This window comes from Zootermopsis nevadensis, unplaced genomic scaffold (assembly GCF_977971745.1).
Source record: "Zootermopsis nevadensis isolate Lab colony 2312 unplaced genomic scaffold, Znev_1.0 Znev_ptg000061l, whole genome shotgun sequence".
Lineage (NCBI taxonomy): Eukaryota > Metazoa > Arthropoda > Insecta > Blattodea > Termopsidae > Zootermopsis > Zootermopsis nevadensis.
The window spans coordinates 15,826,689-15,854,128 of record NW_028259192.1 but is presented as its reverse complement, the minus strand read 5'-3'; the positions used below and the strand labels follow the sequence as shown (position 1 = coordinate 15,854,128).

The window sequence follows — 27,440 nt, the reverse complement described above, 5'->3', positions numbered from 1 at the left end:
TCCTACTTTTAAGTGTCATGTGGTTATGTTTTAAAACTAATATTCGTTAATCTTTTAACACGTGAAATAAATGAAAAATTCAGAAATATGGCGTCTCATAGCTATCCCTGTCTTAATTTAATAAATTGTGTTATTGTTGCTAAGCCCACCTTGAGGCAAGGCTGGGGAATAACATAACGTGATTTAATCTCACTACTAGGCTAATTTTTCAGGAGGTCAAATTAACAAAATGTTCGATGTGACTGGTCACCAGACGACTGTACATTACCAAGTGAATAACAACGTTCATAGTGAACTTGAACATGAAAAAACTGGGAATGTGGTATGGAAGAGTTGTTTTAGAGTTTGAAGGAGTTGACCTTTTTGTACTTTGTTCCGTCTGTAAACTAGGCCTAGTCCCTGAAGATGGAAACAGAATGTTTCTCCGATATGTTGGCATCTACCAACGAATTTGCATGGCGCCAAAATCCAGAAGATATTATCAGTTCTTGTCGCCTTCCGGGACGCTGATTCCATCTGAAACGTTATTTTTCTTATGCCTGTATTTCTTGAGTGTTTTGATCAAAAGACTAGAACACTCACGAAACACATAAATACACGAGATGGCCAGAAAGTTAGTTTAAACCTCCAGCACGCCAATCTTTCGGGAGTAGATGTGACCCATCAAATACCGGTGTGTGTATAACCGAACGGAGACGACGCCATGTATCAGGCTTAAATTATTTTTCCTTTTGTATATTCGAGGTCGCTTCATACACAGTTCAAACTTTAATGGCCGAAGTGTTTAAATGCTTTTTAATACGCACACGGCATTTGTAATGTCAGATCAGGCCTAAGGGGAGGGCGAAATGAGAAACCGCCAAGGGCATCTGCTTTCTGCTAGCCAAATTCTCCTCGCGCAATGTTAATGGTGCTTCCTTGTTCGTTTATTATTATATACAGTGCCTCACAATCTTTCCCGAGCGCTGGGGTTCAAGATCGAAATTAAGCTAATCCAATCTATAAGCCGTTCATTTATACGGGACTGCCCGGATATTAGTTTATTCTTCCGGGGCAAAAACTCCTAGAGAAATAGCAAGTCATGTTAGGTAGTAAAATAGCTTCTTATTGAGCATATATTGCTTCGGCCCCCCACCCAAATTACTTGTGTGTATATTTTAAGTCACTGTCGCAAGTTACGACGAAGCTGCAATAATTTAATCCGTCAAACATCACGATTCGGACGTTTCATTTTGTCAATTACAAAGCAACAATAAATAAAGCTGTCAACGTAACGTATTTTCTCGTTAACTTTCAAAATTTCTCTTAAAGCTTCCTTGGAAATATAATTTAATTACGGTATATGACATCATAATGTAATAAAACGAAAAATAACCTTAACTCAGCTGCCACGACGACGTTATCTTTCTGCCTCGAATGTTTTATAGGGCACTTTTGCACGCGTCTCATGGTCGGGTCATAGCCGCGGCTGCTGTGGATACCAGTTCAAATCTGTTTGACTTGAAATGTTATCCACATTGCCTCTGGCAAGGCTATATTAAAAATATATTCACGTCAAACAGACACACAGTACTGTAAGATTACAAGATAAAAACATACAGGTGGCGTATGCTAAGGCGGGACCTTACAGTAAGTGATGCACGAACACACACAGGTGACGAGCCACGAACTCGGACAATTTAAAAGCTCTAATATCTTGTACAAAGAAGTTTCCCAAACATCGACCGGATGTACATTGTTCCTATACTTCTGTATAGTCTAAGTAATTTACATCCATTTGGACAGCCAGCGCCTGTAATCTTAAGGCAGCAAGTTGTTTCAGTTCCTTGTCTTAGGATTTTTCAGTTTCCTCTTGTCTATGCGGAATGCAGTTTGTCACTTACGCTGCAATTCAGACTTGTAATTTTCGTTGCTAAAATTCATGAGACTTAAGTCAGAACGAAAAGTTTCTAATTAGAGTAACCTGGCAGTAAGCTCCAGGGATCAGTGGTTCATTAGAACGAAAACGTATGCACACGTTAAACGGAGACTGTTCGACTTCATCGTAATTTCACCTGTTCACCCTCAAATCTTCCTCTATTAACCAAATGGGTTCTATTGTTCGGCTTAGTTAAGATCACAATCATCTTTGACAGACCCGGGATTCGAAATAACGCAGATGTGATCAATAATAACAACACTGACCGAGCCATATAGTACTTATACGAGGTTAAAAGATTTAGATGCACCACAAATCTAAATCAATGAAATACGAAACCAATCTGAAAATCTTAAGAACCAGAATTCTGAGAAACCTTAACTTAACGACACTGAAATGTCTCTGTATCAAACCTGATCTCCAATGAAGTATTTTATTCGCCTTTTTTTAAATGCTAATATTTTTGTGAGAAAATGTCAGGTTCTCAAGGCGGCGAATATGAAGATGGCTCTCTTCTGCGTTGTGTCGACGCTTCAGAGGTGCTTGCTGCCTTAATCATCAGGGCGGTCGTTGGTAAAGTTCAACAACCCAGAAGACAGCCATCTTCAAAAAATACTTTCATTTTCTCTGTTTTGCCCTGTTGTCAAAAGAACAACATGAATTGCCCCAAAAGAATGGAAATGTCTGCAGGGAATTTGGTAGTGGCCTAAATTCGGTCCAGTTACATCTTGGAACGGAATGAAATGCCGTTTGGCAGTTACCATGATCATAAAACATCCTGTACGCTAATGAGCTGAAATGATTAGCTTCGTTTATATTTACTCGTAGTATGAACGAATTGTATTCGGTGTTCAAATTAGTAAACGAAAATATCTGGCATTTTAAAAGCAATTTCTCCAACCCTCGCCAGGATGTTGGGCGAAGGAATGCGATTAGGTTTCTTACTCGTTAAGATTATACAAACTTCTCTTTACTTAGCATCTATGCAAATATTCGTTTATCTTAAAAAAAAGTGGAGAGACTCAAAGGTCATTTAAACAAATTAACGCACGTGTTTCACCATCTTACGCCTCAACACTGACAGCAGACGTCAAGTGTGCTTAAACCCTGTGATGGATGACGTTTTACGTACGGAGCCGAACATTCACATTCCTTTGTTTACACTACAGCCGTGACAAATACCAGATCCACGGTTGGATTTGGACACAACACGTAATAGCTAACGACGAAAATATTGAAAATCTCATTTCTTCCAGATTGTTATATTAAAACACATCGAACATTTTTCATTCTTTCAGGTATCACTACATTCAGCGGCTTATATAGTCAGATTCAATCAAGAGAGATTGTCACGTGATGACAGCTGATCCGATCAGCGCCCGTCTCCGTTATAGCTGCACGCGTTCACTCGTGGTATTCACAAATTCATCTAATCGTACGGTTAAAATAAAGCGTTTCAGATGACCGAAGTTTTTAAAATTCTGTTGTTTCTTTAAGAATACCCAAGAAGAAAGCGTTAGATTCTGCACTTTAAACCTATAGTTTTGACGTTTTAAATGTACTTATTTAAATAAAAAGGCAGAGAATGGTTATGGTGTCAGTCTCAGGACACTTCGACAAGCAGAACATCTGATAAAATCGCAATGTTGTCGCCCTGAACGTCTCCGCACGACAGATCATCATCACCCACCCGTCATCTTGACTGAATCCTCAGATACTCCAGTAGTTCCACTGGGACTTGGCAGTTCGGAGGTAACACTTTTTGAGCTATATTCTACTTGGACTCGAAAAGTTCCATCTGGAAATTATAACAGGCGAGAATTAAGTTATCTGTGTGACGCGTAGAATTCTGGGGGACGTGGAAGCTGAAAGATACACGGTAACACGTTGTAGGCACCTTTATCTCGTGGGACATCATCTGTGTTAGGAACTGGACAGGGCACTGAGTGGTCATCCTGGTCGCGAGGGGGAGAGGGAAAAGCCCAGTCCGTAGAAACCTTAATAATATTCGTTACGTTTATGTTATAATTCTAGCCTCTGCGTCCAGACCGGCTCTGGGGCCCACCCAGCCTCCTCTACAATGGGTACCGGGGTCCTTTCCCGGGGGTAAAGCCGGCCGGGGCGTGATGCTGACCACTCACCCCCATCTAGTGCCGAGGTCAAGGAAGAGAGGAGCTATACCTCCTCTCACCCCAAACGCCTACATGGCGTATAGTGGGACAAACTTTACTTTACTTTATGTTATAATTATCGGGTTTTGCAAGTGCGTTGCAACGTCAGAGCGCAGAGGCAATTTGTGATTTAAATTACTTGTGGAGCAGGCGCTGAAGCACTCGCTGTCTGAACATTGTTGGTAGTGGATCTGTCATTATACGCCTTGGTATTCGGGTTAAGACATTTTGAAACCAAAGTTGATTCCAAGAATGACTTTGCAGATATTTTATGGACTCCTGTCCAGTTTCGTGAGCCACGATCGACAGTGGATTGTTAAGATATGGTAAGTAGCCGTAAGCGTTAATTGGATGCTTTGTCCGTAGCAAGAAAACCATCTAACAGCGGTTTAATTTCAAAGATGGTGAGTTACTGTTGAGTGTTGTACTGACGTTGGAAGTCAGGAGACTTTTAAAGAGAACGTAAGCAAGTCGGACGATATTTTATTAGACATGCTTCTCCTTCGTCCATAGGTTCAAACAGCGATCTAGCAGCACGAGAAGAATGGGCTTCTGAAACAATAGACAAGTCGTGCAGAGTACACTCCGTTACACAGAAACTGCAACCGCAATGGGCTGGAGTACTAAAGCGATCCCAACAGAATTAAAATATGCCAAAAAACTAATATCAACCAACACTATCGTAACGGGAACCGCTATCAACAAAGCCGACTACTGGGCGCGACCCTCGGGAGGTTCCATCCTCCTCACAACCTCCTCCTATCTTTTCGACCTTTAAAATGCACGTTTCCTAATAGTTGTCCCGTCGAAATTCTGTGTGCATTTTTTCTGTCCGTCCATTCTAGCCATCTCCCTTTCGACTTCACTGTCCTAACAATACGATCCACAAATTTGCTCCTTGTGTAATATCGTACACTGAACACGAAAGGAACATGATGTTTTTTAACACCAACACTTTTCGTGAGACCTGAATTGACAATTGGCCCTTCGTTTAAAGTTGGTAATTAAATGTGTAGTTGTGTGTAAATATATTTTTGCTACAGTTAAAAGCCATTTTATTTTCATGTTATTCTACATAGACTAAGATAATTTCTTATTTTTAATTAATAAACCAAATTGTTCGTATTCTGAACGTCAAACGGGGAACCAGCGAATTGTTATTTTCGAAAAAGAGATAATGATCCAGTGGCGTTAACAATTTTTCATTTCAGTTTCTGGTCCATGTTAGGTTAATAATTGTAGGATCTGAGGTTTTAACGGTGGTGAGTACAAAATCGACTGTCTTCTGGGTTGTAGCGACGTATAGTCTGTTTGAAATTTACCAGCGTTTACAACCAAGAAGACAGCTGTCTTCTGGTAACAATTTCTTTTAAACTGCGGACCGCAACTGGTCGCAAGGATTATGTCAACATTTTGAATAAGCACACCGAAATCGCATAAACTTTTATTGTACAGGTCAACACTAGGAAACTGTTTCGAATTACATAATATTTAAAAAAAAGAGTAAAATAAGATTACTTGTAAAATTCCGAGCAGCATAATAATTTTTTATTTTATTGAAAAGAACTGATCACAACTTCCTTTATTCTCGACAGGTTTTATGTTGAAGATTTCTGTCTTCAGGGTTATTGCGCTGTGTAGTCTGGTCGATGTTTACCAACGTTTCAGAGGTCATACTGCCTCCTTCATCAGGGCGATTCATTCCAGACTACACAGCGCAACAACCCAGAAGACAGAAATCTTCATACTCACCACTGTGAAAACCTCAAATCTGACACGTTTTATGTTATTTGGGCACAGTGACACTTGAATAAAATAAAATTTGAAAAATCTTGAATGAATTTGAATCCGGGCCACCTCCAAAATCCACTGTTCTTTTCAAGTTGTGTGTTATCTTCCCACCAGATCTCATTCCCTTACGTACGTCACTACAGACAAAGAAAAATTTTGTCACTCTCACGTTGGAATTTGTACTCCCACCAAACAGGTCATTATAACTGTAGCAACGTCGTTAACCTTAACTCGAAAAGCCCATCATTAATCATGATACGTATTACAAGCGACGCTGCTAGTTCCTCCTGCATCCTTTTAATATACAGAGAAGGGCTCCTCTACTATCTAATCTGTCCGATATTTGGCAGGATTCTGTGGTTCCAACGCCAGTTCATTAATACAGTCATCAAACTTAAAGCTAAATTAACATTTTCAAAAAAATACATCAAAGGTTACGTGTGTTTTCTAAGATCTAGTATCACACTATTTTGCGATCCTTTATTAAGTAGGGCTCCTATCTCAGACGTTAGCACTACCCATATAGAGCTAAAATATTATCAAAATACTAAGGAAGGGATTGGTCTTTGGTAGCATGATTTTCGTAGCAAGTTTTGTGAAAGTCCGTCAAGCGGTTCACGATGTAGGAGGGAACAGACACGGATCCACGTGCATCACACAAAGCCTTTCTCCTTCTAAGATCAGGAAATTACGCTAAGAAGCCACACGTTATTTCATAATGTAACACTGATTGGTTTGGTTTGGTTTGGTTTGGACGCCCCCACCAACAGAATCACAAATTCAACGTGGATATCATAAATACGTATCTATTTGACACACCTGTGTCAAAATTCACTGCTGGTAACTGACAGTTGAGTAAACAACAGGTAGCGACCGTTGATAATATCGAATTTTTACTTTAAGTTGTTTCAAAATCCACATCATAAAACTCGTATCTGCACAGCAGAATCTCTCTTCCTTTGGCAAAGTGAACTCACTTAATAAGGTCATCAACAGAAACAATAGCAAGCAAAGCACGAGACGTATTTTGGAGGCGGGACCTGGAATGGCCATGAGACGTCTGAAGCCAGAACCGAAAGATGACCGATAACACGTCGGGGTCCTGTGCTTTAAATTAAGGGAAAGACAGCGGAGATCGCTCTGAACTTTAGTGTCAAATCAGATAAGGATAATAGCAACAAGAGAGGTAGGAATTACACTCCTGCACCCAATTTCGCTCTCAACTCGGATAAAAAAATGTCATGAAACATGCACCGGCCCCTTCCCCCCCGCGCCACCATTTTCCGTTACCCTTCTTTGGTCCAGAAGGTGAGGCAGATAAAGCTTCTATCGGTCTTCCTAATGGGTTTATTTAGCCCGGCTCCTCTGATGGCATTTAACGCTAAAGTAACACAGGGCCTGCTCCAATCACAGGATTACCGGCTTATTATGGCTCGTCTTCTAGATCTACAGCAGCTTATCGAATTAAGAAGGAACAAGGGTGTTCCAGTGTAAATGTGTGACCCTTACAATGACATGCAGTAGACCGTATTTAGCACCATACAACCCGAACATTTTGTCACACAAAGCTTCAGTTTCTGAATAGTTGAATCGCGTATCCGGGCAGGATTTGGGGAGGTAATTTAACAATGCCTTCGTAGCTTCACAGACTGTATTGCATCGAATGGTAAGGGAGTTGTGAATAATGAATTGGGTAGGAGATGGAAGTGGTCGTGGCATATATTAAACACAACCATGCTTTTATCCGGATAGACTGAGGATACCCATGAAAAAGCTCAACATATCGAATCCCAGAAGAGAAAATCTAACCCAAATATTTCCGATTACTAAGCGGGACGTGAATCTAATACTATGATTGTGGGGGTTAAGAATACGTGGAGCTATATATTCACTATCTTATATATTTGTATGACGTGGAGCGTAGTTATTCACCAGGGGCAACTTTACCTTCAAATTAATTTTATTTGAATACACGGTCTGGAATTTTATCCGGCATTATAATTTCCTTCGATTGAAGTTTCTCCATACCTGTGCACTACTCCACGAGACGGTGTGGAGGTAAATATTATATGCATTCTAGAATGAGGAGTCTTTTAGTTACGTTTAGATTTCTAGATTACATTGCAAAAATATAACCACATATGTCATCCACCCAAATAAATAATGGACTCCGGAAGCCGTTTATTTTGCGATTCGAGGTTCTCACGGCGATGAAGATGTGAATATTGGATTGCGACCATCACATCCCAGATTTTTTTCATGTGTATATGTGTCGCTCTTACAGGTACCACATGATAAACAGGCTTACATGTATACACCATGCGCCGGAGTAGACTAGGCTAATTCCAACACTCATACAATCTCTGCCTCTTTCTAAAACCCTCTGGCATGAAGCTGACCCACGGATGAGCTTTTGTCGCAAGGCACCCATAGGCCGGAGCAGATAAGGTTTCAATTTAAACTACACTAACCTCTCCGCCACGTTGTGGTCGCTCCCTTTCCTGTGTGCTTTCTCACACTCGTGCTTTTCCTCGTATTATCTGTCTTCCATGCTACTACGTCTCCTAAAAACATTTACCCCGAGCAGAAATAATCATCTTCACAGTAAACGAACAGTGAGAAGGCGCCTAACCAGGGTAAAATGGATCCTTTGCGGCAGATCAGCTGATACAAAACTACTTAATTCTACAACACATTTCGTTTGTTGAAAAAAATTAAAGTAACAGGGTACAAAACTCGGAAATTCACTAATTCATTGTCATATTTAAAATTACAGTTGCAACATACGACCGCAGCCATCTAAATGCAACATTAACTGTGGTGTAAGTTATTGACGGAGTTCACGTTGTTTAAAAAGATCATCTCTAGAGAGGTGTATTGAACACTGGTTGAGAAATTGTTTGTAACAAATTTTTACTTCCTGTAAACCGCCCTGTTACACTTGGACACCGGTCCGACACACGACAAAAATTGTGGTACATTAATTTACTGTCTGTCTCCGAAAAGCAGAAAAGTTGACCGTCTTCAAATGCCTCTATGCTGTGATGAAGACAGCTTGCATAACGGATTCAAGAAGTAGGCTCATAATCTTTTATAACTTCAAAAATTGTGTAAACAACACAGTGGATAATGCCGAAGCGAAAATACATAATAATCGTAATCTATATTAGCAACATCCATACAATTATATACTTAGTTCCGCCTTTGGCACACAATGCATATAGACATAGGCAGTAATACTAAATTCAATGTGATAATGGTACTTGAATTCAGTTTTATACCCTGTTCCTAATTGTTGTGTTGACGGAATGGACGAGCCAGGAGCCTGGAGCTGTTATCAATAACCGGTTATACAAACTATGAATTTTTTATAAGACAGTTTTTCCTGTCAGTGGCATTGTGCGCAGGTAACGTCTGTAAAAATACTTAGACATACTTTTATTTTTGACTTTTGTATGTCTTCATGATTTCAAACTTTAAATTTGGGGCACCAATAAGTTAAACTACCTGTTGATGTGTTAAATCAAATTTAATACTCAGCTTCAGATTGAGTAATCTACGAGTATGTCAGCCAAACTCTATATCTCCATTAGCAATGTGCCCCTTTTGAGTGCATGATTTTTGTGCGGTGACAACCCAGGTATTCATATGAACGTATGATGTTAATCTCGTAATTTCGACATGATGAAAGGCCCTAATAGCGTATCATTGTCAAAACACCGAAGTCACTGATCTGGTGGGTGAACGTAGCTGGAGCAGATTTAGCAACCTCATTGCGTGTCGTTAATGTAATTGCGCCGAGTTCCGTCATCACTGCTTGTATGTTCCGCGAAAACAGTCCCTTAGGACACTTCAGCTCCTGTGTCGAAATAAATTAGCATCTTTAAACCACCTCTTGCTTCCACAGGTAGGCTGCTACTTAACACCAGCACTGCTACAAAAACTGTACTGGCAATACTTTTGCTCGCTGTCTTAAATTATGTTTTTTGTTTTGATAGATGCAACGGAACGTCACGGTCGAGTAGTTATCAGTCCGGCTTATTCGGAAGTCCCTGCCTGCTTTCCGATCGTTTGAGGCCATACAACCTCGGCAACTGAAAACCCGTTCTTAAATCAATTAATACCATGTCGCTTAGTGTAATCTATACGTACTAATTACTGTTTTTTATCCCAAACGTCTCCATTCTTTACCGGGGCCCGAATCTGAACCACCGATTGAGAGGACTAAACTATTCATTTTGGAAAATCATCGTTAATTCTAATTTCCTTGTATTGTAAAACGTATATAGTGTGACAGATCGTACTCGGATTTCCATGTTTTCTTTCTAGAAATCACTCTGAATATAAGTGTTTCTAACCTCAAATTGCAGATGTCATTTGTTAATAACATATTTGTCGCTATTTCTGCGATCATACACGTTATTTGGTTGCAGTCCTTTCTCTGAGTGCACTGATACTCCATTTCTAGAATTGTTTCTCGAGAAAGAAGCTGTAGTTCGGGCTTACTTAAATATTTAATAGTGTTCCCATCCTGTGACAAGTCTCACCGGAGGATGTTTCTGGCACGACCCCATGTTTTTGATCATGACGTTTAATTCAATAATTTATTAATGTATCAAAACGTTAATTAAACATGCACTTAATCAGAAGCTTAGGGATACAGTTTTTAACAACCAAAAATAAATTAAAATTGCACTCTTATGGAAAGCTGTGATAGCTGTACATTTGCAGATACGATAGTAGATTTTTTCTACCTCTGAAAACACTCGGTGGTGTAGCTGGGTGGCTGCTGCAATCGGTTTTAACGATGAAACTTTGTTGTTCCGGGCCAGAGATTAACCTTCCCCCCCCCCCCCCACTTCGGTCTTTACCCTACGCTCGCCCCATTCTCCACTGTGCGTGGTTTGGGAGGGGGGGTGTCCCCTACACCGCGTCTCTTATCAAGTCTGTAACATCTAAATGAAGTACAAAGGCATAAATGTTAACTGAAGCTATTATTTTTGGTAGTCAAGTGTATGGTTTACACGGGTCCTGAGGTTACTCTCATGAAGCCAGGCAACTAGCCTTGCAGTACACTCCAGTAAATGTTTCTGACGACAACAAGAGTGGCATAACTGAAATCACGAGTCTGCGTGCGAAGAAATACAGAGAATTACTGTAAATGTAAACACCGAATTTCTCAGACAGAATAACTCACCGAGCTTTAGCAATGGTGTGCTGGTTTTCAACACGGGTTGCGATCGCGAAGATTTCTTGCGTGTATTTGCAGAATTAAAGCCAGTTATTACAGCTTTTTGTACTTTTTAAAAAAAATATTTAAGTGTGGCTCAGTCCGCCGATGTTTCTGTTTGTGGTTGGCCGACTAGTGTTTCGAAAAGGAAGGTTCGATATCAGCATTCGTCCTATTAGAATCCGGAAGAAGAAGACTGCCTTAAATGGATTCTACTTGATGGCATTAAAATGATTATTTTTAATTCCATTGTATAGTGACACAAACTAAGCCAAATCTTAAATTTGGCTCATTATTATTGTTATTTTGAAATACGTTTCGCTCCTTAACACCATAGTTTTCAACTAAGAAGTTTGGGTGGGCCCGAGGCCATTTTGGAAGCAGTGACACTTTAAAAAACAATCCTGCTCCTGCCTACAGCCAGCCTTTAGCTATTGCCTTGACCACCAAGAGGTATAATAATAGCCTAATTACCGTATTAAGAATGAGAGTTACAACAGTATTATAAACTGCAAAAGTTACATGTCTCTGCTGTGACACGTAACAAGATATTGGTATACATTGAATCTAATTTTGCTAATCGGTGAACATAATTGTCAGGTGCTTGTGAACATGGGTCTAAGAAAGACGAATGGAATGACGAATGGATGTTATTGTATTTTTATTCTAATGAACATTCGAAGGGACATTTGCTTAGGGAACGCGTACATGTTGAGCTCTATGCCTACTATAACCCTACTGTAGCCGGAAGTAGCACTCGCTGTGTTGGAGTCGAGCGTTCTGTGTACGTGGTCCGATGATGCACGGAATGGTAGCTGTTCTCGCCCTGTCGCCGTTCAGGTACTCCGGCAAATACTGGAGGAACAGTGTCCTCGAGATAACGCACAGCAATCAATGAAGCTGCTGTGTGAGTGAAGCTGGTTCATTGGTTCAAGTTCGCGTGTTCGGCGTCCGTATCTATAGTTAATTTGAACTCGTACGTTCCCTGCAAATAATTGCGCTTTAATCCAATTGCAATTCAAATTGCTTTCAAATATAAAAAAAGACTTTCACTAATCCCGGCATCATCACTTCGTGTATTTTCCATGTGCAGCAAAGCGCTTCAGGCCAGAAACAGTTGGTGTTTTATTCCATGACATTCTCGGTTACCTGTAGATTATAAAGCCGTCTTTAGTCAAGGTAAACTGGGCACAGTACTCTGATAAATGAAGTGTCATTCCTTTTCATCTTAATCATTTGTGATATGTTTAGATCTTGTCTAGTTCAGTTCGAGGCTTTTAACAGTGAAGACCGTTCAAGGCGGGCATAAAATTTAGCAAATTTATTCACAATGCAGCAACGTACGCGTTACTACCAAAGCACCGAGACACAATCTGTGATAACATGCACAGGAGTGGAAGACTGATCCCCTTGAAAGTAGGCACATTCAGCGCATACACATTTTTTCACACAGTTCCTCCCAGTTCTGGAAGCAGATCTTACGGTTGAAATCGGCAACAGCCCATGAACTCAATCACGGATCAACTCAGTCCACATCGAAACCTCTAGAATTATTCTTTCCCCCCAAGTTCGATTCTAATATTTCCATTCCACGTACCCTTACGTCGTTCGATAAGTTTTCAAATCACAGGCTAGTTTTCTCTTGCTGTTTGTTTTCACGCTTTATTCATATGTTGCAGTAAACAAAACCTAATTTGTTCTATTTTTGTTTGTTTCAGGTAAGTGTGGACCCCAGACCAGGACTCACTCCCAACTTTTGAAGGGCGGACGTCGTGTCCCCCAGCGAGATGAGTCGATATGATCTTCTTTTGCAGTCATGAACGATATTAAATTATATTCTTACTATTACTAAATTCCTTAAAATCGCCCCTTGGGTATAACGAGTAGTCTAGACAAAGAACGTATTTGGGGTGTTTGGGCAGATCTTTGACTCATAGACTTTGAACTCAACAGGAATTACAAGCGATAAAACTAAAATGCAGTATTTCTGTTTCTTCATGCAGTTGAACCTCGTACGTATAAAGAGCCTAAAATTTCTGACGTTTATGAGATACTAGATTTAGTAAATGATGTCAGCTGATGACACTAGTAGCAGAATGGTGTTACCAACAAACACGTCTTGAGCGGGAAAACTGAATTATGTTAAAAATATATTATGTAAATCTCTTGTAACTTTGAAAGTTGAGTTGTCAACATATTTATGTACTGCTGTGCGCATAACTCTAAAGATTTTTATGCATATCGCCGGGGGTGGACAATGATTCGAGTAAGTCACTGCAGATGTTTAATATCAACAGTTGTGAAGTATTATGGCCAACCGGTTTGGTGAGATCAATGAGGTCATTCTGTAAACACCCTGAGCAATATGTCTCTCACGTGACACGTGTTGTCATGCATGTCGAAATGTCAATTTAACCCGGAGACGTTCCCATTAACCGAAGCGCTAACACAAAAACACAGACGAAGAATCAATATGATAAACCTAATGGAAACACGAAAACATTCTCAGAAGCAGGATTATTATAGAGCTGACATCCGAACTCATTTTATACGAAAAGGACTCCTTGTAATTTTTTAAGCTTGGCGGGCAGCATATTGCAGGGCATGTCAGGCGTTTCTACCGCTGTGATAGTCGTCAGATATGTGAAACACAAGCCATCGGACTGAGAGTTTACCCGCACATCCACAAACATCGCTGTAAGCACCGCAACAACAAAATGTTATGAACTGTTCAAATTAGGCAAGATACACAGTTTGTACGCACTTGAGCTGGGCCCGTTTCGACATCACACATCGCGGAAACACATTTTGATCTCTCCTCTGCAGATGAATAACACAAACTTTGGTGAAGCTTATTTTTCCCCTCTGAAACCGCAACCCCTGTCGGAACGGAATGGCGGCTAGCGTGAAGAAGTACTCGGCCAATGACGAGGGAATCAGCGGAGCAGCAAATTCCATTGGGACGTCTGATGGCTGTCTCTCTCGCTGTCCATGCAATGTAGCACAATAACGTTTGGGATGCAACTGGACAGATCCGTAAGAATATGGAGTCAAAGGCTGGACAATTGTCAGTGCTGCGCTATGGAGTTCAGATTTATTACGTCTGAACAGAGCACAATCGAGACACCGGTGAGGCACGTTTTGTTAATAGGGACCGTGTTCGTAATTGTAGCAGGATTTATTCAACCACGCCGGACTCTTTCTTAACAATTCCATCATGATAACTCTCGTGCTGGAGAAAATCCCATTGAAAAACCTACATGCAAGATCAGAATGAATATATTAGTCATGGTTGGTAAGATTTAAGGTTCTCACGGCGCCGAGAGTGAGGATGGCTGTCTTCTGAGTTGTAGCTCCGTGTATTCTGGCAGGCGTTTACTAGACTTACCGGTAATACAGCTCGCTGAACTACCGAGCCTAAAATCTCGAACTATGTTGTTGAAGAACTTAGCAGTTGTATGGTCTGACATTTTAAACTGTGTCGTTGAAGGATTGCTCAAGGTCATTTTCGTAACCTTTTCGTCATAAGTTATCAGTTTGTAAACTGTAACAGCTTTCTGAACAGCCTAGTCAAAACATCTAACTAACTGGTAAACGCAAAACCATAAATTTCATTAGGGACTGTCATTATCTTGCCCGTGTCATAATGTGTCAATTTAACTATGAAATATTCTTTTTAGATCATCATCTAAAAATGTTAAACAGTATATGGTAATTTCAAACTATATCGCATTTCGACTTCGCTGACATTTTCATAACTTCCTTGCAGTATTAGTGTGAAAGACGTTTTTTTTTATATTTGTGTTGTGGACCCTAGCACCTAGGCCGTAATGCACCCAACAATTAAAAATGTAATTTTATTTGCGTATTCAGTAAATTCGCTTTTTCGACAGTGACAGATTTCTATAACCTTGCAGTTTTGTAACCATCAAAGTCTGAAGCTGACAACTGAACGAGTTAAGGGGGTGAAAGAGATCTTCGTATGCAGACTCACTACGTCGCTAATGATCGATTTCTCACTTTATAATTTTATCTGCCGTCTTTTGGCAACTTATGCTGTAATCAAGCCTCTGACTCTTGTACAATTCCGAATGTTCCTTTGCATGAAAGAAATGTTGGTTGCAAATGTTTATTTGTCTTGTTCGGGGGGAGAGAGTTGGTTGTAACAGCGGAGGTCAAACAAGGAACCCTGAAGTTAAAGATGAATACGCCCACAAGGTTGAAAGATTATACCAGGAAGGGGGGGTCTTAATAGCAAGGTAGATAGAAGCTGACAGGAAGAAACACAGGGTCACTTGTCTGCCTTGAGAATCATGATATCGGTATTGTGATTAAGTTAACGTGTAATGCCACGAATCACTTGGGGCCAGTCTATAATTTGAAGCATCTGTTTAAGATAAATATTGTGTTCGAACTTATCTTAGTTAAGCTACGACGGTAAAAATATTCCAGTGACGGTTTGTAATCGCTTATAATATTCAAGGGGTGCAATCCTCCTGTTTGATATCCTACGGTGATAACAGGCATATGATTACTCAGACGCGAACACAATAGGCCTTTGGAAGATTTTGCGAATTCTCTGTGATGGATATGCAAGTAGTTCACCCTCTGTGGAAATTCTAATTATATGGCATGTATGCACTCGCGAACTCATCACTAACATTTCCCTACTGAGGACAATAAAATAAACGGAGATATCTTAATGCTCCCTTCCCCGACGAAATTTGTTAAAGAACCGTCAAATGAAGAGCGAAACTCATGTTGAAGCACGAGTGACGGCAATGCTGGGGTTATTTTAAAGATCATTGCAGTCTCTATGGACACTGAGTTTGTCAACACAATGTACAATGACGCTTAATTTGAATTTGGGGATGCTTATACCCAGTGCCCCACTTAAAGATGGACCCACTACGACAGCATGCAGCAGCGAGCAAACTACCAGGAAGTGATTTAGTCCCAAAGCACAACATAATCCTCTCATGCTAGTCGGTGGGTTACGACCTACGAGGGTCTGTCTCTCTGTAGTACTGAGGACGGGGGTGACAAGACACGGCATATTTTAAGGTACTCTGCTATGCTTTCGACGTGGAATTTCTGAAGTGCAAGTTTCGCCAACGTCTGTGTGATTTGATCATCACATTTTGATTTCTCATGCCTTTACGTAGAAAGGAGGAACTTCTTTATGCTATAAAGTAGTATATTTTTATTAGGATATTAGAAATAGCATTCTTTCCATATTAAGCATTACGTATGTTTGCGAACAATCGTGGGTATCATGGAAAGAAGTCGTATTTTAATTTTTCGACTGATCATTAAGTCCAAATTTTTGCACAATTCTGCACTCCATTTTCTGCTACTGGTGAATTAGGGAAAAGTCCAGCTGATGGTCAACGGAAGTTTGTAGTTATGTACAGACTGCTTACGTACGGTCTAGCAATAACATCCATACTTAAATTCCCCAACATCTTGTCATAATTTGCTTTTAAGTACTCTCTTTTGATATATTTCCATGTGAAGCCAACAATTGCGGAAGTTTTGTACGAAAAGTCAGATTCAATCTGCATAAATGTTGTTACGAGAATGACTAAGCAACACGAGACCTTGCAGTTCCTGAGGATTAGCAGAGTAACACCACGCGCAGTTGAGAGATAAAGTGTTTACTGGCTGGTGTGATTCTTTTAGTGAATCAAGACCTCTGTGGTGGCGTGTGTGAGGGTGTAAGCGAGTTAACAGCCCATTGAAATGTGCAGTAAACACACTGACGTGCCCAGACTACGCGATCTGAACGCCGCGGACAGTCAGTCCATCACGAAGCCCCCTCTGCACGGTACGAGAATTGTGTTCAGTCGTCCAAGCAGCACAATTATAAGCTCTGCGGTCTTTATCTGACATGTCACGGTACACTTCTGCCAATAATAAAACCAGCAACTCGGGCCCGTAACGTTTCACTTCGGACATCTTCAGGTATATTCGTGATGTACATTTGGGGGGGATACTGAGGAGAAAAGATGAACCGGAAGGAAATGACGATACGCGAAAGGAAGTAATGAGGAACGGCAGTGAAGGTGCTCCTCTTCAGGCAACGTGTGCTGGCATGCCCCATCTCTTCATTACATTGCATTCGTTCGCTTTCGGAGACGAAAATGTGGAAAGAGAACCAATAAACGTAAGTACGGTCAGTCTATGCTATTTCATGTTCGTTCACTTCTATTTTTTCATTATTTGGTTAACGGCATCTTCCATGAAGATTACTTTCTTGTGGGATATAGCACGTGTTTTCTGTACCGACGTTTCAGCAGTTTTTGCTGCCTCCATCATCAGGAAGATGAGTCACTCTGACGAGTGTAACGTGATTAGCGATACAATTTCTCTTTGTCACACTGGGTAAATATTTCGGAGTGTATTTTTTCACATATCATTTGCATCTGTTGTCTATTTAAATACTTTCCATCAGATTTCATTACAACGGAGGCACAGATGAAATTGATGACATCTTGATCTCATATTAAATTACGTGTTTCACTCAAAATTTCAATGTTATAAAGAAAAATCAAAAACACTTTTATTCATATCGAATGCATCTCTGTTGTTCATCTGTACTGTCTGCCTTAGGAATCAGTTAAAAGAACGTTCCCTTGAAGGATTTCAGTTGTATTCTTTTTCTATTTAAGGATAGAGTTCGCTGACCCGTTACGGGACTAAAGGAATTGTGTCCATCTCCTCTTTGGACGCCCAATGTCCCGTCTTCCATTATATTTGCCACAGCAAGCGTTCAGTAGGCATCCTCTCTACATGCTATGCCATGAATAAAGGATTACAGTTACCAGGCCCCTACCTTTTACAACTGCTCGCAAAATAGGCATAGCACGTCTGTTGACAAACAGGTAATACGGCGAATCCGGTTTATGGTTTAAGGCCAGTGATGAGGAAGCAAGTGCAGAAGCATTTGCCCTCTTGAACCCCGTGTTTGTTGGCTGTCATTACCACCATCAGCCGCGCTTTGTCGCATTAACCTAACCGGCTGTGTACAAAAGAAGAAAAATAAAACAGATAAAGGAACTTTGTAAGAAGCAGTTGTGACACTGCGCCATGAATCACGACAATTAACCCCAACCTATATTTCCGGTACCCCTGCTCCACTGGAGGTGAGAAGGTCGAGTTGCAAGAGGGGTGTAAACAAAAAAAAAACTGAAGGGGTTGGTCTGAACAGATAAGCGACTGCCAATCCTTCCGCTGCATTCTACAGGATACAGCTGTCACATTATTATAGAATTTATTTTTGACCGTGTTTTTTTTTAAATTGGTCTCGGGGAAATAAATATTACGTGTGGATTAGATAACATCTTCCGTCTCATTTTACGCCGGAAACTTGTTGGTGCCATTTAAAATTAAAGTACATCTTATACATGTTTGCTAACTAACTAACAAACAAGATGGCTTACGGAATCCGAAGTTTCATCACCGAATTAACCAAAGCCCTCCACCGGACCCTGTCCTGCGCTAACAAAATCCAGTCTCCTTCAACTCCTATCTCCCACAGATCCAGCCTGAGAGTATCCTCGCATCTACGTCTAGATTCTCTGCTAGTTTCACATTTTCTCATAAGAATCTGCTAGTATTTATCTCTACTTGCACTGCATACTCAAATGAAAAGTTTACATTCAAGCAGTTGTCGAATATTATCATTATTTAATTGTCTGTATTATTTGGATCTGCTACGTGGAATTTCTTTTACTATCAAGTGTTTAAAATTAAATGTCTCTGGATTTAAACACGATTGTGAGTTTATATCCTCCATAGTTATCAAAATTAATATTATTGAATGCAAGGTTCCAAGTTTGTTAGAATTAATGGTGTATGTGGTCAACTTTACTCTCCGTCCGATTTCACCACCGAGGATATCACTGCCGGTGACTATTCTAGAAGCAGGGTGGGCCACAGAACCATCTCAATGTGGTGGCGAAGGAAAAGCTCATTGTCTCTGCCGTGAACAGCATCTTTTAAATAATTCCTTCCTTTTACACGACCAGACAACTTTCGCGTATCGTAACTGAAAAGAATTTTGTCCAGATATGCGTTCTTAGTTCATGTACAATGCATCAGAGCTCAAACGACTGCTCTAAACGTCTCGGAACACAATGCCGTCGGCGTTGACGCCCTTCGTGATTCGTCTGTGGACGGACAGACCAAAAAATCGAAAACATTTCAAGAAGCACAAGTGGAACGCCTTCCACGAATTCTACAGCACGACATTTATACTCTAGCGGTGGAACAGTTACAAGGTTCAGTGAGTGCATTTAATAGTTGCTGGGGGGGACATGAGCTTGCCGGTTGTGCAAAATTGCAGAAGTCTTCTGTGAGTTTAAAGTTCACGTTTTATCTTTCAGGGCAAATGCTCGCTTGGAGGGGAACCCACAGGCGAGAGAATTATGAGATCCCATGCCAAAACAATTTATGGATTTTTAAGCAGGTTCATTTACTAAAGTACTATTTCTGGTTTTAGGTACTTTACAGTTTGTGTGAACATGTGTTAACTTAATTTTTTTTTGTAACATACTGACACTGGTAGTAATTATTTCCGTTGATGACAAAAATAGCGTACCTAATTTCACTAATTCTTCCGCTTAATTACACATCCACATCGTTAAAGAACAAAAGCAATTTATCGGAGACTAACAAACAGTTGCACAATCCTTAGTCCTGCTAAACTGACATCGCCATTGAAGACACAAGAGTTCATCTAAACAAAATCTCGATAGTGTTGCCATGGATGCAAGGAAACTGGCGAAAATTTTCACGAAGCGTCGTCAAAGGTCCAATGAAACTGCGTAAATAATATTGCGCCTCGGAAGCTTCACCCCACGTCTTTTAGACTCTTGCCCTAGTTAAGATCAGCCTCCGTACAAAACTTCGTCTGTAGCTACACGGAAGTAGCCGACAATCGAATTTCAGCCATCAGAACAGTATTTTAAACACGTTTTTCACTTCAACTTGCGTGTTTAGACACAATGCTTGCCCAGTTCTTTTGCAAGTGAGTTCAGTCGGCAGTTACAGCGATTGTACGTATTACACCAGCTCATAAACATTTCCTACTTAACCTTGAGTCCTCAGGTAATTGCATACTTGTATGATGAGAACGGGCAATGAAAATAAGACAAGGAGAAGATAAAAAAAAGTGTGAAATAAAATAAAAATAAACAGCAACAACAGGAAAACAAAACACTGGCGGAGAGTGGGAGTTGGGAAGTAAGAGAACCTGCCAAGGTTGTCGTTTCCTGTTTCAGATGCAAATGTAAGAACGTTCGTATTCTACAGAACATTTCAACAAGCTGTAATATCCTGAACTACATTTCTTTTAAGCTACTCTGCTTAGGGACATTATTATGCAAGTGATTAATAGGCAAATCATTACCACAGAAACCTGTCAAGAAAGCGATCATCACCCTTGCAATATGCTGTAAACGGAATGTCAACGGCAGTGAATCCGAACCAGGAAACATTCCAAACCAAAGCCACACACCTGCCTCCCTCTCTTCTTCAATTCACATAAATAAATCAGTTGGTTTCCTCTTGAAAGTTTTGATTTTTGGTAAATAAACTCTCTTATTAAGAGTTCAGTCTAGCTGTGCATCTTGCAAACCTAAGTTTACGAACAAACTGCCGGCAGATTTACAGCCCTAGTTCCACAATGAGGCTTTGGCATTCTTTCAGCATTCAAGTCGCCAACGGGAGTCCATGAATCACAGAGTAAAGACAGCAAAGAAACAAACTTCTAGTATCTTTACCATGTCTTGCTTCTGGGCTGTTGCACCGTGTAGCATGGTTGAAGTTTGCCTACGTTTTAGAGGTTCTTCAAGCCTTCTTCAGGGTGATGAATATTTTACGGCGCAAAGCCCCAGAAAACAGACATGCCATATTCATACTCGCCGCCGTGAGAATCTGAAAGCTTACCTGCTACCATCTTTGTTTTTCCTTACATTTTCCCTGACATGTCATCTCACCCACCATCATCATCAGCAAATACACGATATACACAAAAAAAAATGGTGCGGTTTCAAAAGTTTAACTTTTGAAACCGCACCATTCTTTTGTGTATACCTTCGGTATAATTCATTGCTACAACAAACAGCTTTTAGTTTACTGACGAGTCGAATACAAGACAGGCTGATTGTGGTGATTTGCAAGGAAGCTGAATTTGCCTGCTTCAGAGTACTAACGCAGAATTTTCCTAGAGACCGCTAAAACGTTAATGAAACATAATAACCTCGCAGCAACAAAAGTCTGGCCATCACAATTACTGTTCATGAATTGCTGGCAAGATATTAAGTAATAAACCTTTTTTGCTTAAAACGCCACAAAGATATGTAAATCACATTCTGTTGTGAGACCTCCATTGTTTGTAACATTTATGAGCTTTGCAATGATTGTCTATAATTCTCATAGTTGTCACTCTGTAACTAGTAGACAACATGTGAATTGAACATACAGTGCATTAATAGCTCAAGATACAAGATACGTAATCCAGACGTACTCAAGAAAGTGTACTTGGTATTTAATTACGAATTTTAAAACAAATTTTAACGTATAATCTGATACAGATTCTGGCGTTTTACAGTTCTATGACTTCGTTTTGTTACATAAGTTAGAACGAAATATACAGGCACCGATGATGACCCGATGGGGGTCTAAACGCGTTTGGCAAACTTGAATTCAAACAGAATTTGTACCTCACTTTAAAAGAACGTCTACATGTCTGGTACAGAGTGAAGAACTTAAAGAGAATGGGGCAATTTATATATTATTTTAGTCATAATGACGCAAGATATTTTCTTTTTCATATCTGCTTGCTGGTATAATTTATCTTCCTGTATATCAGTTTGAAAGCGTCTTTAACAGCCTACACATTGACAAAGGAATTGTCCTGGGGAATATCAAAAAGACCGGTTTTCATTAGAAGGCCACTTTTATTCCTGTCTGCAGGAGACTTGGCTTGCAACGTGTGAGGTCCCTCACAGCTTGGGACTTGATGATGACAAGAATGACATCATTGATTATGGTAGTCGGTGAGCAAATCAAACGCTTTCCTTCTTCGTTACGTAAGGACCCACGCAAATGAGCAAACCGATGTTTTCAATCGTATTTCTGATGGTTCTGAGAAGTCCAGCCGTGTTCCATTACACCTTATGAAGAATATGATGCAAATCAAAACGTATCAGGTGTTCCAGACGTTCCGAAATTCGTCCTTGTTCATTCATTAATTATTTTGCTTATCGTTTTGGAACACAGCTCAACGTGATTTATGCATTATTTTTACAAAGAATGATCAGCTTTCCTTCATATCCAGTGATTGCACTCTTTGAACAAATAATGCCCATTATACTTTTATTTATAATTTTAACGCTGTGATTTCTAATTTATTACGTGAGAGTGAGTACACGCCAAATTTCTCTCTTTTACATTTTGTAAGAACTGTGACCATTTGGAAAGCAAGAACTCTAAAAGAATATAAAACGACCTGAAGAAAAGCTTTAAACTGTTTCTCACAGGATATAAGCGTAATGTTCCAAGTTTCAGCATCGTGTCCTCATGAGGTATTCTGGGTTGTGGCGCCGTGTATTGCAGGTGATTACCAACATTTCAGTTCTAAATATTGAGGCGATAGATTCCTCTGAAACGTTGGCAACCACCTGAAAGAAAGTGAAAAAGCGTACCGTAAAACATCTTATGTCAGTATGTAACGCGGAGTGAATATCATGACACTGGATGATTTGTGAAAGCATCTTTCCCCCCTCTCGTTTTTGCTTAATTACAGCGTCTCTGGGGCCTTTTTAACGTCCAGTCCTACTCTTGGGGGCCCACGTATCCCGCTCTCCAACAGAAGCTATGGTTCTTTCCTCAGGAGTTGCACGAACGGGAAGCCAACTGGCCGCTCACGTCCACTTTGTGCCCAAGTTAAGAATGCGCGGAACTTTACCTCTTCACACTGTTACCTCCGCATGGCGAGGCGCTTAGTTCAGTTATGAATTACGATATATGGCCTAGTTATTCCTTGTCACGTTTCGTGAACCGGATAGTTCTTCGTTCAACTTATTCGTCTAGTGCCATTAGCCGTTTCCCCAGGGATAAACCTGCGTGAACATGAAGTAGGCTAATTTAGTAACCAGATAATACGTGGAGCTTTACCTCAACGTTTCATATACGCACTCATGGCGTGTTGCTTAGGCACAAAGGCAATTTTACTTTGGCTTCAATTGAAGGAAGGCGAATATAGAAATGTTTTAAAATTAGTAATTGGCGCATAAGCGACCGTTAATATCGGTTCGTAATTGTCACCGTTGAACGTCTTTGAAACGCCACAAGACTTATCTCGTTGGGCATCGCGAAGGAAGGGCACAGAAGGGTTTAAGATTCAGATTAAGTGATCCATGCAGCAGGATTCTGTGAGAACTGGACTACAGTTGGGATATCTGACGTGTTACAAAAGGAGCCAGAATGCAGCAGCTGAGATAATTTGGAATGTTTTTTTGTCATTCGGTGTATATTTTACATTTCTGCATCTAGTAAACCAGAGGTGAACATTTTTGAGTCACATATTTACCACGAATATTACTTTTAAGCACAGACCAGTTTCACAGGAAAGAGATTCAGACAAAACTGAGGTCCGACGCTAATCTTTGGTTATTACCATCTTAGGCTACTGTTTTAAACACAAGACTTTAAAAATCTGAGAAGTGTATGCATGTGACCTCGAACATAATTTTCATGTGTGAATGACAAATGAATAATTTGATACTCTTGCAGTTTTATTTTATGTGATTATCTCACTAATTGTTCTTTCTTAATTCGATTGATTTGCGTATAATCCTATGTGATTTTTTATTTTATCTTTAAAAAGAACACACTAACAATTTTCTCTTTTGAGTAACCCATTTCAAACACTGACAGATTTGGAATTGTTGGAGTTTGGTTGTATACAAGTGTCATACTAAGCCTGCATTCTTTTGTTTCGGTTGAGTCAAGAGTTGCAGTGAAAGAACGATCCATAGGAAGGATGCAATATCAGGGAATTTTTGTTTGTATTTCCTTTGGCATAACAGAGCTATCTTCTCGCATCGCAGGTTATGAACAGACATACCGAGTTTAACATATTTAAGAGGTATGGAGACACCTAAATGGTAAAAATACAGAATTGGAAAGATTATAAATTATGAGCAGGTGTTCACTGGTAACTGCTGATGGAATAGGCTGTGATTTTATTGCTTGTTAGTACGAGTCGTGAAGCTAAGCTACATCCAACAATATAGTGTTGGTAGTACTGACATAAAAGACGGGAATTCCGTGACTAAAGACTTCACGTGCAGAAACCTGCTTCAAAAATTAACGGGACGGTGGGTTTAACGGAACGACCACAGAATGGCTATCATGATACCACTTGTAGAATTAAACTAAACAAAAAGTCAGCCCAAAGTTTATACAATTTAATGTCGGAAAGTTATGAACCCAACTGCATCATACAACTTCATGTATATCTATTAATTATTGAAATATTCCTTTGTTCCGATATGGGACATCGAGCATATAAACATTCCTTCAATTTTCATAACTCCAGATTAATGTGTAAAGCTCTCAAGTTGCCTCTTCTAGAAGCCCTCGAAATTACAGTGTTAACGACACCCACCAGAAGTATCTTGTACCCTATGGTGAAGTCGAGGGAATTATGTGCTTCTTTTGCTTTGATACGAAGATTATTCAAGTATGGAATTCTGTTTCTTATAGAATGTCATTTAGGTTGTATGGTGCTTATTCAGTGTTGGGGGATGTTCAGAAATTCTCTCAGAAAATATAACTTTAGCTATTTGAACGTACGTGGGCGCAGCTAAAAACTGATATCATTTCAGATGCTTGTCACAACGCCAAGGTTACATACGTTAATAATTATTTATAATCGTTAATGTGTATTGTTGTGTGTCTTATCCCGGTGGAAGAACATTATTACGAATAATGTAAAGTTTTCGTGTTGACATTTTGTCATGTGGGTATTTCATCTGGAAATGTCCCTTCACTTCATTCGATTAATTCAGCTAAAAGGAAGTATTTTTTGCAACTACACAATGGCCATTTTCCTTCTAATGTTCTTTTTGCAAGGAAGGATCTTTAGCACTTTCGTCAAATGACGATAAACTGAAGTCATTGAACCCAAGCCACATATACGTAGTTTTGCTTCTGCTGAGAGGTACAGATTCTGTTCAAGGTTACGAACCGAAATGTAACTACCGGTAACAATACATTGGTCAAGGGAGATCACAGTTACACCACTAGCCGTTAATATGATTCTGGAACTGGGTATTTATGAAGACGACAGGTCAGAAAGATGTACGTATGCCCAGAACGTAATGTGTCAGAAATTACGAAAATACGACATCCAGTTGCGGTGCAGCATGTAATTTGTTCAGTTCTTTCATTGTAATTCTGCCATTGCATTTTAGTTGACCGAACACACACACACACACACACACATATTCACTTCTTGGAAAAGTGACCACCAGATAATTTATTCCGCTTCAATTTACATAAGTGGTTCTCAAATTGCGATACGCCAAAAGCTTGGTAGTCGACACAACATCTTATTTCTCAAGCTTATGTGTTATTATTTCCGCCATATCTAGCAAAATCCTTACAGCCATCCATTAGTTCTGTGTGTCATAAAATTCCTAGAACTACAGCAAATCCTTGGAATTCACTGATCACTGACTATGACCTGTGAGAACTTTTTCCAGTACGAACTGCATTGGCTTGTGTGCCATGAAAGGTGTCTTTAATATTTCATCCAACGTCCTGGCACAGCATTCTGAGCGCTGAGATTCAACAGTCTGAGTGTTCCAGCAAATACACACTTCATCGGTTTATTTGGTTCGCCTTTAAATTGTCCAAGATATAAATATGACAACACCTTTCTCAACTTTATTTTATCAACAATCATAATTAGGAGCGTAGTAAAACACATTATTAGGATGATTAAATCAAAGAAGACGAAATGCGAGATATGAAAATTTTTAATTTTTTTAACCGAAAGTGGAAAGATCTGAAGACCTACAAGTGTACTCGAATGGGACAATATTACTACAATTGATCTGAAGGTAATAGGGTGGAGGTGGTGAACTAGACTGAACTGGCTCAGGATAGTGTCCAATGGCGGCCTCTTATGAGTAAGGCAGTGAAACTTCTGGTTGTTTAAAACTCGGATGGTTTCTTCTCTTGAGTTTGCGTTACCATCTCAAGGACTTCTGCTAGTAGAGTTACATAGATTGAACCCTTTTCATTGCAGTTCAATCTGCAATTTCATTCGGGAGGTATCCAGTTTGAATTTTTGACTTCTGAGAGTTTCCACAGTTCCTCCTGACAAATTCTGGGATTCACATCCAAATTGGAACATTATTTTTGTACCCTGTTCACAATTGATAGTCACGTTTATATTTCGGTAATCGCTGTTTACACATATTCGAAGCAGGGCTATTAATTAAACAGAGTATCAACCAGTCTCCACATTTGAAGAATCTACAGCCGTTTCTGCAATTAATCGTGCAGTGTGGACATGTCAAACTTATGTCTCCTAGAGTTGAAATATGTTTAAACTGGGACATGTTGGGCCTCGCATCGTCTGCAATTCTAAAACTGGGTTTGTCTGCATAAAACGTGGAAGAGGACCGCGAGATTATAATGCTTGGTTTAGTCTGTTGACTTTAATGCACAAGACCTTGATTCTACCTACACCTAGCTGGACCGTGGGAACTTTCTTTGTTGTACTTCATAATCACATGTCGGTAATTTCCTTTGTTATGCGTGCTGTAACGCGAAACGTTTTCATAGTTATTTACTTTGTAGACAGACTTGACTCATTCGAACGTTCCTCGAATTGCATACACTATACTGTACTGAATTGCAATAAACGAATGAGATTTGTTGTGGCTTGAGTCAAGTTACGCTCCGAATCGAGATTTCACTATCGGCTGGTGGCCAGCTTGCTTCAAGTTCCGGTCACTTTACAGCTAATAAGGTGTGATCTGTTCCGTATGGTTGGACGGCTCTGTGGTCAAAGTGTTACGTCCTGTCGTCTTCCAGGAATCAAAACCTGTCAGTCCGATGCCCACCACGTGCCCAACAAATCAACAAACGTTTGATCAGCACATGTAGACAATATCATCGGTGCGGTGGACAGCGTTTTGCTCTGATGTTGGAGGCAGTAAGGACCTATGAAACGTCCGTCAGTTTCTATCAGACTGGACGATGCAGCACCCCAGAATATAGACGTTTTCATTCTTCTACTTTGTAA

At 40.1% G+C, this 27,440-nt stretch overlaps 1 protein-coding gene across 4 annotated transcripts in view; it reads left to right on the top strand.

Moving 5' to 3' along the window:
• Positions 1–27,440, top strand: part of svp (COUP transcription factor 2) — a 189,712-nt gene that overhangs the window by 105,445 nt on the left and 56,827 nt on the right. For 2 of the 4 annotated variants that reach the window (XR_015532726.1, XR_015532725.1), the window contains exon 6: positions 12,829–17,276. The exons of the other annotated variants lie outside the window; for them this stretch is intronic. The gene's annotated coding sequence lies outside the window, so the exon portion shown is untranslated. The remainder of the gene's footprint in view (positions 1–12,828; positions 17,277–27,440) is intronic. 4 annotated transcript variants of the gene reach the window in all.